Raw genomic sequence first — 16,829 nt, 5'->3', positions numbered from 1 at the left:
ACACCCACCCTCTCCCCACCCACGCCTAACCCTTCCCCACCCAACCTCCCCACGCAGGTCATGGGGAGAACGTGCAGACTCCGTACAGACAGCACCCGTAGTCGGGATGGAACCCGGGTCACTGGCGCTGTGAGGCAGTAGCACTACCCGCTGCGTCACTGTGCCGCCCCTGATACGGAAGCCGGGGAACGTGAATCTCCAACATCTCCACCGTGTTCATAAGGACAGGTTTGTGTCCGCCCCCTCACTAGCTCGGGCTCAACACCCGATGCTCTTGCCTGGTTGAAGTTGAGGCCTGGTTGTTGTCTGCACATCATGACACAAGGTTACAGAGTCACGGAGTCATATAGCCCACAAATTGGTCCATCTACAGAGCAAAGGCCAATGGCCATTGGCCCATCTACAGAGCAATGGCCAATGGCCATTGGTCAATCTGCAGCAGGGACCTGATCAATGGCCAATGGTCATTGGTCCATCGACACCATGCCTAACCCAATGACCATTGGTCCATCTACAGCAGGGACCAGCCATTGGCCAGATAAATCTCTCTCCCTATTGGTTGGACATCATGGTAAACATGGCCGCGCACCCTTCCCGTCTCCTCCCACCACCACCGGCCCAGGCACCTCCCCCCCCCCCCCCCCCCCCCCCACTCTCCGCCAGTGTTACCGTGTATCCGGTGATCCTGCCGTGCCGACGCGGAGATCCCCATCGCACCCGGATGGCTGTGCAGTTCAAGGCTTCCAGACCCCCCCACAGCGGTGGGCTCAGCCGATCTGTGCCGGAGAAGGCCATGGTTAGAAACATAGAAACATAGGTGCAGGAGTAGGCCATTCGACCCTTCGAGCCAGCACTGCCATTCCATATGATCAAGGCTGATCATCCACAATCAGTACCCCGTTCCTGCTTTCGCCCCATATCCCCTGATTCCGTTAGCCCCAAGAGCTAAATCTAACTCTCTCCCGAATACATCCAGAAAATTGGCTTCTGTGGCAGAGAATTCCACACAGTTGGTCGGGAGGTGGCGGGACTGGGGAGGTGGTGACACAAGCTTACCCCCACCCCAGGTGGACCCACACTCCCCACCCTCAGCCAGGTGGGACCCTCCCGACCACTGCAAGGTGCTGTTAGAGACAGAGAGGGGAAAGTTTAACCAGTTCACTGCCAAGATTTGTCATCACTTGTGTACTCTGACCCGAGTATACAGTGACTCGGGGGTGGCACTGAACAGGTTCAAGGAGATGTGCGGAGCAAGTATTTTACGCAGAGGGTGGTGGGTCCGTGGTACATGCTGCCAGGTAATGCTGGTGGAGGCACACACAATGAAGGTAGACACAAAATGCTGGAGTAACTCAGCTGGTCATGCAGCATCTCAGGAGGGAGGGATGTTTTGTGTCGAACAAGAAGGGGTTTGACCCGAAAAGTCACCTACTCCTTCTATCCAGTTTCTGCCCGACCCGCTGAGTTACTCCAGCATTTTGTGTCTATCTTTGGTGTAAACCAGCATCTGCAGTTCCTTCCTACACAGGCAGATACAACAGTGGTTTATACCAAATATAGGCACAGAGTGCTGGAGTAACTCAGCGGGTCAGGCAGCATCTGTGGAGAACATGGATAGGTGACATTTTGGATCAGGACCCATTTAGTTTAGTTGAGAGATACAGAATGGAAACAGGACCTTCGGCCCACTGGAGTTGTGCCGATTATCGACCCTTGTACACTATCACCATCCTACACTCTGGGGACAATTTACGATCTTAACCGAAGCCAATTAATCTACAAACCTGTACATCTTTGGAGTGTGGGAGAGATACAGAATGGAAACAGGACCTTCGGCCCACTGGAGTTGTGCCGATCATCGATCCTTGTACACTATCACCATCCTACACTCTGGGGACAATTTACGATCTTAACCGAAGCCAATTAATCTACAAACCTGTACATCTTTGGAGTGTGGGAGGAAACCAAAACACCTGCAGAAAACCCACGCAGGTCATCTTTGGTAGAGTCCAGCATCCGCAGTTTATTTTCATTACAATCGTGGTTTAGTTTAGTTTAGAGATACAGCGTGGAAACAGACCCTTCGGCCCACTGAGTCCGCGCCGACCAGCGATCACACTAGTTCTATCTTACCCCACTTACTCATCCACTCCCTGCACACTAGGGACAACTTGGAGTGTAGGAGGAAACCGGAGCACTCACAGGGAGAACATAACATCTCTGTACAGAGATCAAACCTGGGTCTCTGGCGCTGTCAGGCAGCAGCTCGACCAGGTGTGCCAGCATGGGGACGGCCAGGACTGGGGGGAATTGCCGTGGGTCTAATTCTGTGCTAATAGACCAGGAATGTCAAGCCTTCAGCAGCTAATTCCCCGTAATTCCAGTTTGTAAACTTCCTGTTTCAGGCCAGCTGCTGTGAGTGTGGGCGACCAGCCGGCACGGGCACCTCTCCCTGCCCCTCACCCCTGGCCATCTCTCTGCCCCTCCCCTTGGGGTGGGGAGAGTGAGCCGGTCTCCCCACCCCACGACGTCCCTGCCCAGAGACCACCGCCTATTGCCCCCCCCCCCCCCCCAGCTCAGTTCTGAAACCCCCCCTCCCCAGAGAGAGTGCGGACAATCTTTGCCCTTCCCCCACCCCTCCATCACAAATCTCCACGCCTCCACCCTCATCACTCTGCCTTCTCCCTCTCCCTCCCCCCCCCGAGTCCCTCTATCCCCTCTTCAACTCCCCCCTCCATCACAACTCTCTCCATTCATCCCACCCGCCATCTATCCCCACATTCCTCCACCCCCCTCCCTCCATTCCAACCCTTCAACCCTCTCTCCATCCACCACCCATCTATCAATCCGTTCCCATCCTTCCACCCCTCTCCCTTCACCCCCCCTCCCCCCCCCCCCCCCATCCCCTCCTTGGCCCCCTGCACCCCTTCCTCCACCCTCCCCCTCCCCTCCATCAGACCCTGCCTCCATCTATCCCTCCACCCGCCATGTTCTGCCTCCCCCTCCCCCTCCCCTCCATCTCACCTTCTCGCTTGCTCTCCCCTCGTCAATTTTCTCCCTCCCTCTCTCCCCTCACTTCCTTCCCTTCACAACCAATCCCACTCCCTCCATCTCCCGCTCTTTGCCTCCCCCATACCCACAAGGGGCTTCACCCCATCTGCCCTCGGCCTCCTGCCCCCTCTGTGCCCATGAATGGGCTCAGGGTCCAGAGACAACCCCTAATGCCTAAGAGGGCAGTGGTGCAACCAGGGGATGGATGGGGGAGATGCTTCCGAGTTCAGCCCCATCACCATCTAGACTGAAGAAAGATCCCGACCCGAAACGTCACCTATCCATGTTCTCCACAGATGCTGCCTGGCCCGCTGAGTTACTCCAGCACTCTGTGTTTATCTTAAACCAGCATCTGCTGTTTTTTTTGTTTTGTTCAGTTTAGATCCGTTTAGTTTATTAATGTCACTTGTACCGTGAAAGAGCTTTTGTTGCGTGCTAACCTGGATAGCATACTGTTGGGCTGCATCACAGCTTGGGCGGGGAACAGCTCTGCCCAAGACCACAAGAAATCACACAGTTGTAGATGTAGCCCAGTCCATCACACAGACCACACTCCCCACCATTGTAGATGTAGCCAGTCCATCACACAGACCACACTCCCCACCATTGTAGATGTAGCCCAGTCCATCACACAGACCACACTCCCCACCATCGACTCCATCTACACTTCACGCTGCCTCGGGAAAGCAGCCAATATAATCAAAGACTTGTCCCTGTCCCACCCCGGTCATTCCTTCTTCTCCTCGCTCCTGTCCAGCAAAAGGTACAGAAGCTTGAAAGTGCGCACCACCAGACTCAGGGACAGCTTCTTCCCCTCTGTTATCAGGCTTCTGAACGGTCCTTCCATAAGCTAGGGTGCTGTCTGTGGAACTGATGCGCTACAATGCTGAGAACTATATTCTACACTCTGTATCTTCCCCTTTGCGCTACCTATTGTACTGGAGATTAACTTGATTGTATTTATGTGTGGTATTTCTGATCTGTTTGGATAGCGTGCAAAACAAAGCTTGTCGCTGTTCTTCAATACATCACCATCATAATCCTAACCATAAGGAGGTGGTAGCTTCATAATTTCAAAAGTGATAGGAGCAAAATTAGTCCATTCAGCCCATCAAGTCTACTCCGCCATTCAATCATGGCTGTTCTATCTCTCCCTTCTAACCCCATTCTCCTGCCTTCTCCATGACACCCGTACTAATCAAGAATATGTCAATCTCCGCTTTAAAAATACCCAATGGCTTGGCCTCCATAGCCGTCTGTGGCAATGAATTCCACAGATTCACCACCCTAGGGCTAAAATAAATTCCTCCCCATTTCTGTTCCAAAGGTACATCCTTTTATTCTGAGGCTGTGGCCTCTGGTCCTAGACTCTCCCACTAGTGGAAACATCCTCTCCACGTCCACTCTATCCAGGCCTTTCACTATTTGGTAAATTTCAATGAGATTAGGGCGGCACGGTGGTGCAGCGGTAGAGTTGCTGCCTCAGAGCGCTAGAGACCCGGGCTTGATCCTGACTACGGGTGCTGGCTGTATGGAGTTTGCATGTTCCTCCGAGTGTTCCTCCCACGTCCCAAAACATGCAGATTTGTAGATTATTTGGCTTTGGTAAACATTGCAAGTTGTGACGAGTGTGTGCAGGGTAGTGCTAGCGTTGCGGGGATCGCTGGTCGGCATGGACCTGGTGGGCCGAAGGGCCTGTTTTCAGGCTGTATCTCTAAAGTCTAATGAGATCCCCCCCTCTTCCTTCTAAACTCCATCGAGAACAGGCCCAGAGCTGTCAAATGCTCTATCCCCCCCCCCCCCCCCCCCCCCCCCCCCTGGTCTCTCTCCTTACCTGCTCTTCTCAGGGTGGCCCTGTCCTGCTTAGAACCTTCTGTCTGCCCAGACACCGAGACGAGGACTAGAAGCAGCCACAGCCATGATTTGTCCCGTTCTCCCATCCGGACGCAGGTCCACGTCCACGGGAGAGAGGGGACACGGGATAGGATTCCCGGCTTCCTATCTGGGAGCCTGGCTCTGGGAGGTGTTGAGAGGGACCCGGGGGGGGGGGGGGGGGGGGGAGAAAATCCAACAGCAGAGAGACACGAGGCACGGGCGACCACTGGGTTCAGGAGAGTAGACAGCGGGGAGACACGACCAACAAGACAGAGCAAAGACTCAGCGGATCATCCAAGCTGTCCCCCGTCTGTCCGCCGATCTCCGATCGAGGGCAGCAGCTTCAGCCGGAGAGAGAGAGAGGGGGAGAGGGAGAGGGAGGGAGAGAGAGATCCCACAGCTAAGGAGATAAGTGAAGTTTAATCTGGTGCTGATGTCAGGGGAAACGCAGACAAAGTCTCTCTTCAAGCTAACTCTCGAGTGGCCCGAGCAATATTTAAAGCCACATCACCCACTCAGACCGGGGCTTTGAAAGATCCCTTCAAATAGACACTTGGTCTATTTTAGGACATCTCTTCAATAAATTAAAGTCATTTTCCACAGTAGGCGTGGCTGCTTTTAAATGAGCCAGTACTTACACTGAGATGTTGCAGAGTTTAGATTAGTTTACTAGTTTAGTTTACTAGTTTAATTTAATAGTTTAATTTAGTTGTATGGTTTAATTAATTAGTTTAGTTAGTTAACTTTAGCTTAGTTTACTATTGTCACATATAACGAGATACGAGACCCTTCTTTCGACCTGAAGTCTGAAGTCTCCTTCTCTCCCGAGATACTGCTGAGTTGCTCCAGCTTTTAGTGTCTATCTTCTGTTTAAACCAGCATCTGTAGTTCCTTCCTACACGCTACAGTGAAAAGCTTGTCAGTCTGAAGAAGGGTTTCGGCCCGAAACGTTGCCTATTTCCTTCGCTCCATAGATGCTGCTGCACCCGCTGAGTTTCTCCAGCATTTTTGTGTACCTTCGATTTTCCAGCATCTGCAGATCCTTCTTAAACACAGTGAAAAGCTTTTTTTGTTGCGTGCTATCCAGTCAGCGGAAAGACAGTACATGATTACCATCGAGCCGTCCACAGTGTACAGATACAGGATAAAGGCAATTACGTTTAGTGCAAGATAAAGTCCAGTAATGTCCGATTAAAGATTGTCCGAGGGTCTCCAATGAGGTAGATGGGAGGCCAGGACCAATACACAATAGACAATAGGTGCAGGAGTAGGCCATTCGGCCCTTCGAGCCAGCACCGCTATTCAATGTGATCATGTCTGATCATCCCCAATCAGTACCCCGTTCCTGCCTTCTCCCCATATCCCCTGACTCCGCTATTTTTAAGAGCCCTGTCTAGCTCTCTCTTGAAAGCATCCAGAGAACCTGCCTCCACCGCCCTCTGAGGCAGAGAATTCCACAGACTCACCACTCTCTGTGAGAAAAAGTGTTTCCTCGTCTCCGTTCTAAATGGCTTACTCCTTATTCTTAAACTGTGGCCCCTGGTTCTGGACTCCCCCAACATCTGGAACATCTGGTTTCCTCTAGCGTGTCCAAACCCTTAACAATCTTATATGTTTCAATGAGATATCCTCTCATCCTTCTAAACTCCAGAGTGTACAAGCCCAGCTGCTCCATTCTCTCAGCATATGACAATCCGGCCATCCCGGGAATTAACCTTGTAAACCTACGCTGCACTCCCTCAATAGCAAGAATGTCCTTCCTCAAATTAGGGGACCAAAACTGCACACAATACTCCAGGTGTGGTCTCACTAGGGCTCTGTACAACCACTCTCTAGTTGGTGATAGGATGGTTCAGTTGCCTGATAACAGCTGGGAAGAAACTGTCCCAGAAATATGTATCTGCGTTCAACTTTACTACACCTAGTTATTAGTTCCAAACTTGGCTTTGAGCGTGGGTGGCTTTATTTATAACATTCAAAGTAAACTTTCTTCATAAAAATATAGACAAAAATAATCAGTGCATAGCTCACTCTACATGAAAGCGCGCACCACCAGACTCAGGAACAGCTTCTTCCCCTCTGTTATCAGGCTTCTGAACGGTCCTTCCATAAGCTAGGGTCCGATTCACCTCTACCCCATTGCGGACATTGGACGTTGTCTCTGGAACTGGTGTGCTACAATGCTGTGAACGATATTCTGCACTGTATTCTCATGGGCAGTGCAGTGGCGTAGTGGTAGAGCTGTTGCCTCACAGCGACGGAGATCTAATTTCAATCCTGACTACGGGTGCTGTCTGTACCAGAGATGGAAATGGGGGGGGGGGGGGGGGGGGTACGCAGGGGGATGGCGTTCCCCTACTTTTGTACAAGAAGGGCGTCAGAGTTGTTAAATACGGATTTTTCTTTTTAAACGACCATGGATGATCGTTACAACGAGTCACCGCTGCATCGGCCATGAGATGAAAATGATTTGTTAACTGCCACTGTTGGCACTTGTTAACAGCCAGTAGTTAACACGTAGTTATACAATGTGTCATCAATACATCGATCCACATTCCCCAGTAAATGTAATTGTGTTTTGACCAAGTATTAATGACGCCTCGTTCCTTTGAATAAAATTCACGGCAGAATTTCTTCAAACTCACTGTCAGGCTCTGGACCGGGAGCATAGGCTCGGGTAAAGTCACGTGGCCCTAGTGTGTAGCGACTGGATGCGAAAATGGGATAACATACTAGTGCGAATGGGTGATCGCTGGTCGGTGTGAGGTCAGTGGGCCGAAGGGCCTATTTCCATGCTATCTCTCTAGACTAAGCGTGGCACTGTGGTAGAGTTGCTGCCTCACAGCACCAGAGATCCAGGTTCAATCCTGAGTACGGGTGCTGATTGTATGGAGTTTATATGTTCTCCCCATGAGACCGCACGGATTTCCCCCATGTGCTCTGGCTTTCTCTCACACTCCATAGAAGGACATTATTGCCATAGAGGGAGTGCAGAGAAGGTTCACCAGACTGATTCCTGGGATGTCAGGACTGTCTTATGAAGAAAGACTGGATAGACTTGGTTTTGCAGGAAGATTGCTCCCGATGTTGGGGAAGTCCAGGACAAGGGGTCACAGCTTAAGGATAAGGGGGAAATCCTTTAAAACCGAGATGAGAAGAACTTTTTTCACACAGAGAGTGGTGAATCTCTGGAACTCTCTGCCACAGAGGGTAGTCGAGGCCAGTTCATTGGCTATATTTAAGAGGGAGTTAGATGTGGCCCTTGTGGCTAAGGGGATCAGAGGGTATGGCGAGAAGGCAGGTACGGGATACTGAGTTGGATGATCAGCCATGATCATATTGAATGGCGGTGCAGGCTCGAAGGGCCGAATGGCCTACTCCTGCACCTAATTTCTATGTTTCTATGTTTCTATAGACGTACAGGCTTGCAGCTCACACACAAAGTGCTGGAGTATCTCAGCGGGACAGGCAGCATCTCTGGAGAGAAGGAATGGGTGTCGTTTCAGGTCGAGACTTTTATCAGTCTGTAGGGTCTGGAGCCGAAACATCACCCATTCCTTCTCTTCAGAGATGCTGCCTGTCCCGCTGAGTTACTCCAGCATTTTGTGTCTATCTTTGGTGTAAACCAGTCCCTTCTAGCAAAGGTTTGTAGGTTAATTGGCTTCGGTAAAGATTTCAAATTGTCCCTAGTGTGTAGGATAGTGCGAGTGTGCGGTGATCGCTGGTTGGTGCGGACACGGTGGAACGAAGGGCCTGTTTCCACGCTGTATCTCTAAACTAAACTAAACTATAGAACTAGTGTGAACGGGTGATCGCTCGACAGCATGGACTCAATGGGCCGAAGGGCCTGATTCGCGCTGTATCTCTAAACTAAAGGCCAGCTACAGAGTTATTTTTACATCTAACTTTGAGCAGGGAACAAAGCCCCCCACAAGAATGTGCTTGGCAGCTTTAAATGCTAATTGAAGGGGAAGGGGCTGTCGCTGTGTATTTCCTCTGCTCCGGTGGGAGAGGGGAAAAGAAAACGCAATTGTTTTATATCCAGACTTCCTCTTGGCTCAGGGAACTTATTTTCTAGGCTGAGAATTCCCAGTATGAACACAGACTACACAGCGAGATTTAGGGTCGCCAACTTTCTCACTCCCTAATAAGGGACAAAAGGTCAAAATACGGGACAAATTCCCGACGGCAATTCGTTGACCGACTCGGCCGTGGCTGGGTGAATGATGAGTTGTCCCGGGTGCTGGACTGCACACAAATCCCAGCCGGCGGGCCAGCGGAGGAGTTTTGGCCCCGGCACCCCACCCAACTCATGAACCGATGATCGACCATGAAGAAGAAGAAGAAGAAGAAGAAATAATTTAATTGCCACACAACCAAGGTCGGTGGTATTTGGGTTGCCAGCAGCGGTACAATAATAAAGAACACAACCACAATAAAAAATTTACACAAACATCCACCACAGCATGAGAAGGAGGGGTGGTGGTGGTGTCGGCGGTAAGCGAAGGTCCGAAGGTCGGACAGCTGGACATGATACTCCAAGTGTGGCCTCCCCAATATCTTCTACAATTGTAACATTACGACAAACATCTTTACTCAACAGACACAAAATGCTGGAGAAACAGCGGGACAGGCAGCATCTCTGGGGAAGCATTTTCTCCAGAGATGCTGTCTGTCCCGCTGAGTTACTCCAGCATTTTGTGTCGCTCTTCGGTGCAAACCAGCATCTGCAGCCCGTTCCTACACATCTATCCTGACTGATGAAGGCCAGAGTACCGAAAGCCAGTGGCGGACTGGGTCTAAAAATATTGGTTGCCAGGAGACAAAGGGGGCCCACTTCATCAGGGGCCCACTTGCCATCGGGCAAGCTGACACCCTGGCCAGTCCGCCACTGCTGAAAGCCTTTTCTACCACCCTATCTAACTGTGACGCCAGTTTCAGGGAATATTGGTTCCCTTTCAGTTATATCCACGGGTGCTGCATTCTGGAAGGTCAAAATTATTCAAGGAAAATACAAAGTAAATGTTAGAACCTTGTGGACCATTGATGTATACGAGGCATCTTGGGGTTCAAGTCCGGAGATTCACCTCCAGTACCCCCTTCAACCTTCTCCATGGCTTCGTTGCTCCCCACCTTTATTAAAGACCATTTTTACACATTTGGGTTTCACCATGTAGAAATTACAGCTGTGTTTATACATAGTCCCCCCATTTCAGGGCACCATAGTGTTTGGAACACATGGCTTCACAGGTGTTTGTAATTGCTCAGGTGTGTTTAAATGCCTCCTTAATGCAGGTATAAGAGAGCTCTCAGCACCTAGTCTTTCCTCCAATCTTTCCATCATCTTTGGAAACTTTTGACAATCGACAATAGGTGCAGGAGTAGACCATTCAGCCCTTTGAGCCAGCTCTGCCATTCAATATGATCATGGCTGATCATCCCCAATCAGTACTTTTGTTGCTCTTTATCAACATGAGGACCAAAGTTGTGCCAATGAAAATCAAAGAAGCCATTATGAGACTGAGAAACAATAATAAAACTGTTAGAGACATCAGCCAAACCTTAGGCTTACCAAAATTAACCGTTTGGAACATCAAGACGAAAGAGAGCACTGGTGAGCTTATTAATCACAAGGGGACTGGCAGGCCAAGGAAGACCTCCACAGCTGATGACAGAAGAATTTTCTCTATAATAAAGAAAAATCCCCAAACACCTGTCCGACAGATCAGAAACACTCTTCAGGAGTCAGGTGTGGATTTGTCAATGACCACTGTCCACAGAAGACTTCATGAACAGAAATACAGAGGCTACACTGCAAGATGCAAACCACTGGTTAGCTGCAAAAATAGGATGGCCAGGTTACAGTTTGCCAAGAAGTACTTAAAAGAGCAATCACAGTTCTGGAAAAAGATCTTGTGGACAGATGAGATGAAGATTAACTTATATCAGAGTGATGGCAAGAACAATGTGTGGAGGAGGGAAGGAACTGCCCAAGATCCAAAGCATACCACCTCATTTGTGAAACACGGTGGTGGGGGTGTTATGGCCTGGGCATGTATGGCTGCTGAAGGTACTGGCTCACTTATCTTCATTGATGATGCAACTGCTGATGGTAACAAAGAAACATAGAAAATAGGTGCAAGAGTAGACCATTCGGCCCTTCAAGCCTGCACCGCCATTCAATATGATCATGGCTGATCATCCAACTCAGTATCCTGTACCTGCCTTCTCTCCATACCCCCTGATCCCTTTAGCCACAAGTAGTAGCATAATGAATTCTAAAGTGTATAGACACATCCTATCTGCTCAAGTTCAAACAAATGCCTCAAAACTCATTGGCTGGCGGTTCATTCTACAGCAAGACAATGATCCCAAACATACTGCTAAAGCAACAAAAGAGTTTTTCAAAGCTATAAAATTGTCAATTCTTGAGTGGCCAAGTCAATCACCCAATCTGAACCCAATTGAGCATGCCTTTTATATGCTGAAGAGAAAACTGAAGGGGACTGGCCCCCAAAACAAGCATAAGCTAAAGTTGGCTGCAATACAGGCCTGGCAGAGCATCACCAGAGAAGACACCCAGCAACTGGTGATGTCCATGAATCACAGACTTCAATCAGTCATTGTATGCAGAGGATATGCAACAAAATATTAAACATGACTACTTTCATTTACATGACATTCCGGTGTCCCAAACATTATGATTCCCTGAAATGGGGGGACTATGTATGAACACAGCTGTAATTTCTACATGGTGAAACCAAAATGTATAAAAATGGCCTTTATTAAAATGTGACAATGTGCGCTTTAACCACATGTGATTTTTTTTCTATTACAAATTGTGGAGTACAGAAGCAAATAAGTAAATGATAGGTCTTTGTCCCAAACATTATGGAGGGCACTGTAACTCTCAATTGCTATTCATTGTAATGCCCCTCCCATTCCCACATCCATCTCTGTCCTGGACCTCCTCCGTTGCCTATCACATTGTTAACGCTGCCCTCTGCTGTACTGATGTTGCATATACAACCTCACTCTCCTGTAAGAGTATGACTCTGCTGATACTGTTCACTAAGGGGAGATGCTGAGATACATAGTCATTCAGCCCGGAAACAGGCCCTTCGGCCCGACTCGTCCATGCTGTCCAAGATGCCCCAACAAGCTAGTTGTATGTTCCCACATTTGGCCATGATCCATCTAAACCTTTCTTGTCCATGTACCTGCGTTTAGTTTGGTTTGGTTAGGTTTAGTTTAGTTTATTGTCACGTGTACCGAGGTCCAGTGAAAAGCTATTTTGTTGCGTGCTAACTAGTCATACATGATTACAATCGAGCCGTCCACAGTGTACAGTTACAGGACAAAGGGAATAGTAGAGGTTTAACAGATTGGAGCGAGTGTAATGAACGATTGCAGATCCACTTCTGTGACCGGCTCACAGAGTTCTGGCTTGCCCACCATCTTGCTTTTTGTTTAATAAGTGTATTTTTTCATTTAAATGTTAAGTGTCTTCCAAACAGGCCCTTCTTCTCAACTTTCCCATGCTGATCAACCTTCGACACTAGTTCCACTTGTCCGCGTTTGGCCCATATCCCTCTAAACCTGTCCTATCCATGCACCTGCCCGAATGTCGTTCAAATGTTATTCTAGTACCTGCCTCAACTACCTCTTCTGGTAGCTTGTACTATATACCCACCATCCTCTGTGTAAAAAGTTGCTCCTCAGATTTCTATTAAATCTCTCCCCCCCCCCCCCCCCCCCCTCACCTTAAGCCTATGTCCTCTAGTTCTTGATGCCCCTACCCTGGGTAAAGACTCTGTGTGTTCACCTTATCTATTCCTCTCATGATTTTGTACACCTTTCTAAGATCACTCCTCATCCTTCTGCGCTCCAAGGTGTAAAGTCCTAGCCTGCCCAACCTCTTCCTGAAGCTGGGGCCCCTTGAATCCTGGCAACATCATCGTAAATCTTCTCTGCATCCTTCCCAATGTAACTACATCTTTCCTGCAGCAGGATGACAAAAACTGAACACAATACTCCAAATGCCGCCTCAACAATATATTGTATAACGAGCTGCTGGAGGTGGTTGTTGAGGCAGGTGGTATCACAACACTTATTAAAAAGGCACAACAGAGGATGTACTTCCTGCATCAGCTGAGGAAACACTATCTGCCACAGGCAATGATGGTCCAATTCTACACGGCCATCGTAGAGTCTGTTCTCACCTTTTCCATCATGGTCTGGTTTGGCTCAGCCACGAAGCACGACACCTGGAGGCTGCAGCGAATCGTCCGATCAGCAGAGAAGGTTATTGGCTGCAACCTTCCCTCCATTGATGAACTGTACACTGCAAGAGCCAGGAAGCGAGCGGGCAAGATCATCTCTGATCCCTCTCACCCTGGCCCCAAATCTTTGAATCACTTCCCTCTGGAAGGCGACTCCGGACTGTCAAAGCTGCCACAGCCAGACATAAAAACAGCTTTTTTTCCACGAGTAGTTGCTCTACTCAATAACCAAAAATCTGTAGCCTCCTTTTGCTCTGGTATTTTATTTAATTCACATATTTAATCGATAATGTTTTATTATTAATGTTTAATGTTTTATGTATCATTCCTAACTCACTGTATGTCATGTTGTTACTTGTGGGCGGAGCACCAAGACAAATTCCTTGTATGTGAATACTTGGCCAATAAACTTAGTCGTTCACTCATTCATTAAGAAACATTTAGACAGGTACATGGGTATGGCAGGTTCAGAGGGATATGGGCCAAACGCATGCAGATAGGACTAGTGTAGATGGGGCAAGTTGGGATGAAGGGCCTGTTTCCACGTTGTGTGACCCAATAACGCTATAACTAAATGATTCGATGAGGAGTACAACTGAGAAACATTCTTTAAACAGCTCCCACGCTTCCAACCAAGCTTGATGAGTTATAATTTCCCCATCCGGGTTTGGTGTATCTTTGAAGCACTAACCCACAAATGTTGCGAGAGGTTAAGTCAGTCAGATGGAGGAGTGATTTAGACTTTAGAGATCCAGCATGGAAACAGGCCCTTCGGCCCAGCGAGTCCACGCCGACCAGCGATCACCCTGTACACTGTCCCACGCATACTGGGGACAATTTACAATTTTCTTACTGAAGCCAATTAAACTACAAACCCGCACGCCTTTGGAGTGTGGGAGGAAGCCTGAGCTCCCACAGAAAACCCACGCTGTCACAGGGGGAACATACAAATTCCGTACAGACAGCACCATAGTCAGGATCGAACCCGGGTCACTGGTGCCGTACGGCAGCAGCTCTTCCCGCTGCGCCACCATACCGCCCTGTTGGAGATGATAGGATTAAGGAGAAGGAGGAAAGTGGTCTGAGGAAAAATATCAGCCACACACCCATTGAGTGATAGAACAGGCACGATGGGCAGCATGTCCTCCTCCCGTCTCTGCTACTAATGTTCTATTTGACTGTGGGAACCATCACAGGCATCTTCGGACATCTCTGTATTCCTGTCGACAGACACCAAAAGCTGGAGTAACTCCGTGGCGTCAGGCAGCATCTTTGGAGAAAAAGGAATGGGTGACGTTTCGGGTCGAGACCCTTCTTCAAACTGAGAGACAGGGGAAAGGGAAACAAGAGATATAGATGGTGATATAGACAAATAGATCAAATGAATTAAAGATTAAGGAATAGAGCTCACAATTGTCCATTGTTGGCACTGGGGTAGGGGGTAATGAGTTAAACAAACTCAACAGGAGGACAATGAAACTAGTACGACGACTAGGGTAGGGGAGGAACGGAGAGGGAGGGGATGCAAGGGTTACTTGAGGTTGGACCAATTAATATTCATACCGCTGGCTTGTAAGCTTCCCAAGCCAAATAATCCTGTTGTTCAGTTTAGACAGGCTGAACCTTTTTAAGAATTAAGAATAAGGGGTAGGCCATTTAGGTCTGAGATGAAAAGCTTTTTCACCAAGAGAGTTGCAAATCTGTGGAATTCTCTGCCACAGAAGCTGTGGAGGCCAATTCATTGGATGTTTTCAAGAGTTAACGGAAGGGCTAACAGAATCAAGGGATATGGGGAGAAGGCAGGAAGGGGGTACTGATTGGTGATGATCAGCCATGATCGTATTGAATGGCGGTGCTGGCTCGAAGGGCCGAATGGCCTTCTCCTGGACCTATTGTCTATGTTTCTATGTTTTCCTAGGCTGGGAATGTCTCGCTGTGTGTTGTCATGTTTCTTGTGAGGCCCACCACCTCATTTAATTTAATTAATGAAGAAGTGTCTCAACCCGAAACCAAGGCAGGAACGGGGTACTGATTGTGGATGATCAGCCATGATCACATTGAATGGTGGTGCTGACCCCATATCCCCCGACTCCGCTATCTTCAAGAGCGCTATCTAGCTCTCTCTTGAAAGTTTCCAGAGAACCGGCCTCCACTGCCCTTTGAGGCAGAGAACTCCACAGACTCACAACTCTCTGCGTGAAAACGTGATTCCACATCCACTCCAGACAATAGACAATAGGTGCAGGTGTAGGCCATTCGGCCCTACAATCCAAAATATCACTACATTATTATTTCGGATCACTGCCCTCTTACATTTTCTGTAAAATTGGAAGGAATGGCAAAAAAAAAGCCGTGCTGGAGATTTAACCCACAAATACTTGCAGAGGCTAGTTGTTGTGACTATCTGAAGGTACAGATAAAAACCTTTTTTGAGATAAACAACACTCCTGGTATTTCTCCAACCTTGCTTTGGGAAACTTTTAAAGCCTATCTTATTTCATACCAAGCCTTTCAAAATAAGAGAAATAGGGCAGAACAATTGGAATTAGAAAAACAAATAAAACAATTGGTCTTAGAAAAAGCGTCTGACCTGTCCATAATAAAACACAATAAGATAGCTGCACTCAAATTCAAACTAAACCAGATACTTTCGGCCAGAATCAGTACGGCATTTCAATATACCAAACAAAAATACTTTGAATTCGGCGATAAACCACATAAACTTTAGCACGACAACTCTGCAAATTAGAGAATGACCGTACCATACATAAAATTAGATCAGAAAAAACGGCGATCTGCTCTCACTGCCCAAAGATATCAATGAAAGATTTCTACAATTTTATCAAACCCTATACTCGTCGCAAACAACAGCCGACTCAGCGAAGATGAAGAGCTTTCTTGATAAGTGCAACCTCCCATCCCTCAGGGAGATGGAACGGGAGGAACTAGGTGCGGGGATAACAATAAAGGACATTTCAGAGACCATTAAATCACTGAAAAATGGAAAAACTCCCAGCCCTGACAGGCTCAATAACGAATTTTATTAAAAATTTAACTACATAATTTCCCCACGCCTACGAAGCCCCTACACTCAAGCATTCAAGGAACAGACCTAACCACAGACTCTTGCAGAATCAATGATTACATTAATTCCTAAAAAAGATTAAAATCCCGAAGAGCCGGGATCCTATTGCCCTCTTAAATACTGACCAGAAGATTCTAGCCAAGACTTTGGCTCGTAGACTTAGCCTAGTCATTGGCAAACTATTACACCCAGATCAAACCGGGTTCATGCCTAACGACACTCATTATATAATTTGAGACGTCTGCTTAATATAATGTATTCGCAGTGAATACCTAACGAAGACCTAACAATCATTTCACTGGACGCCGAAAAGGCTTTCGCTCAAGTGGAATGGTCTTATCTTTTCACAGTGTTGGAAAAATTCCAATTGGGAGAAAACTTCATTTCATGGGTGACGCTTTTATATACTTATCCGACAGCCAGAATACTAACAAACCAAATGCTTTCACCTAAATTTCATTTATTCAGGAGTAATAGACAAGGATGCGCTCTCTCCCCGATGCTATTTGCATTGGCCATAGAACCTCTTGCCGAGA

This window comes from Amblyraja radiata, chromosome 3 (genome assembly GCF_010909765.2).
Source record: "Amblyraja radiata isolate CabotCenter1 chromosome 3, sAmbRad1.1.pri, whole genome shotgun sequence".
Classification (NCBI taxonomy): domain Eukaryota; kingdom Metazoa; phylum Chordata; class Chondrichthyes; order Rajiformes; family Rajidae; genus Amblyraja; species Amblyraja radiata.
This window is presented reverse-complemented; position numbering follows the sequence as displayed.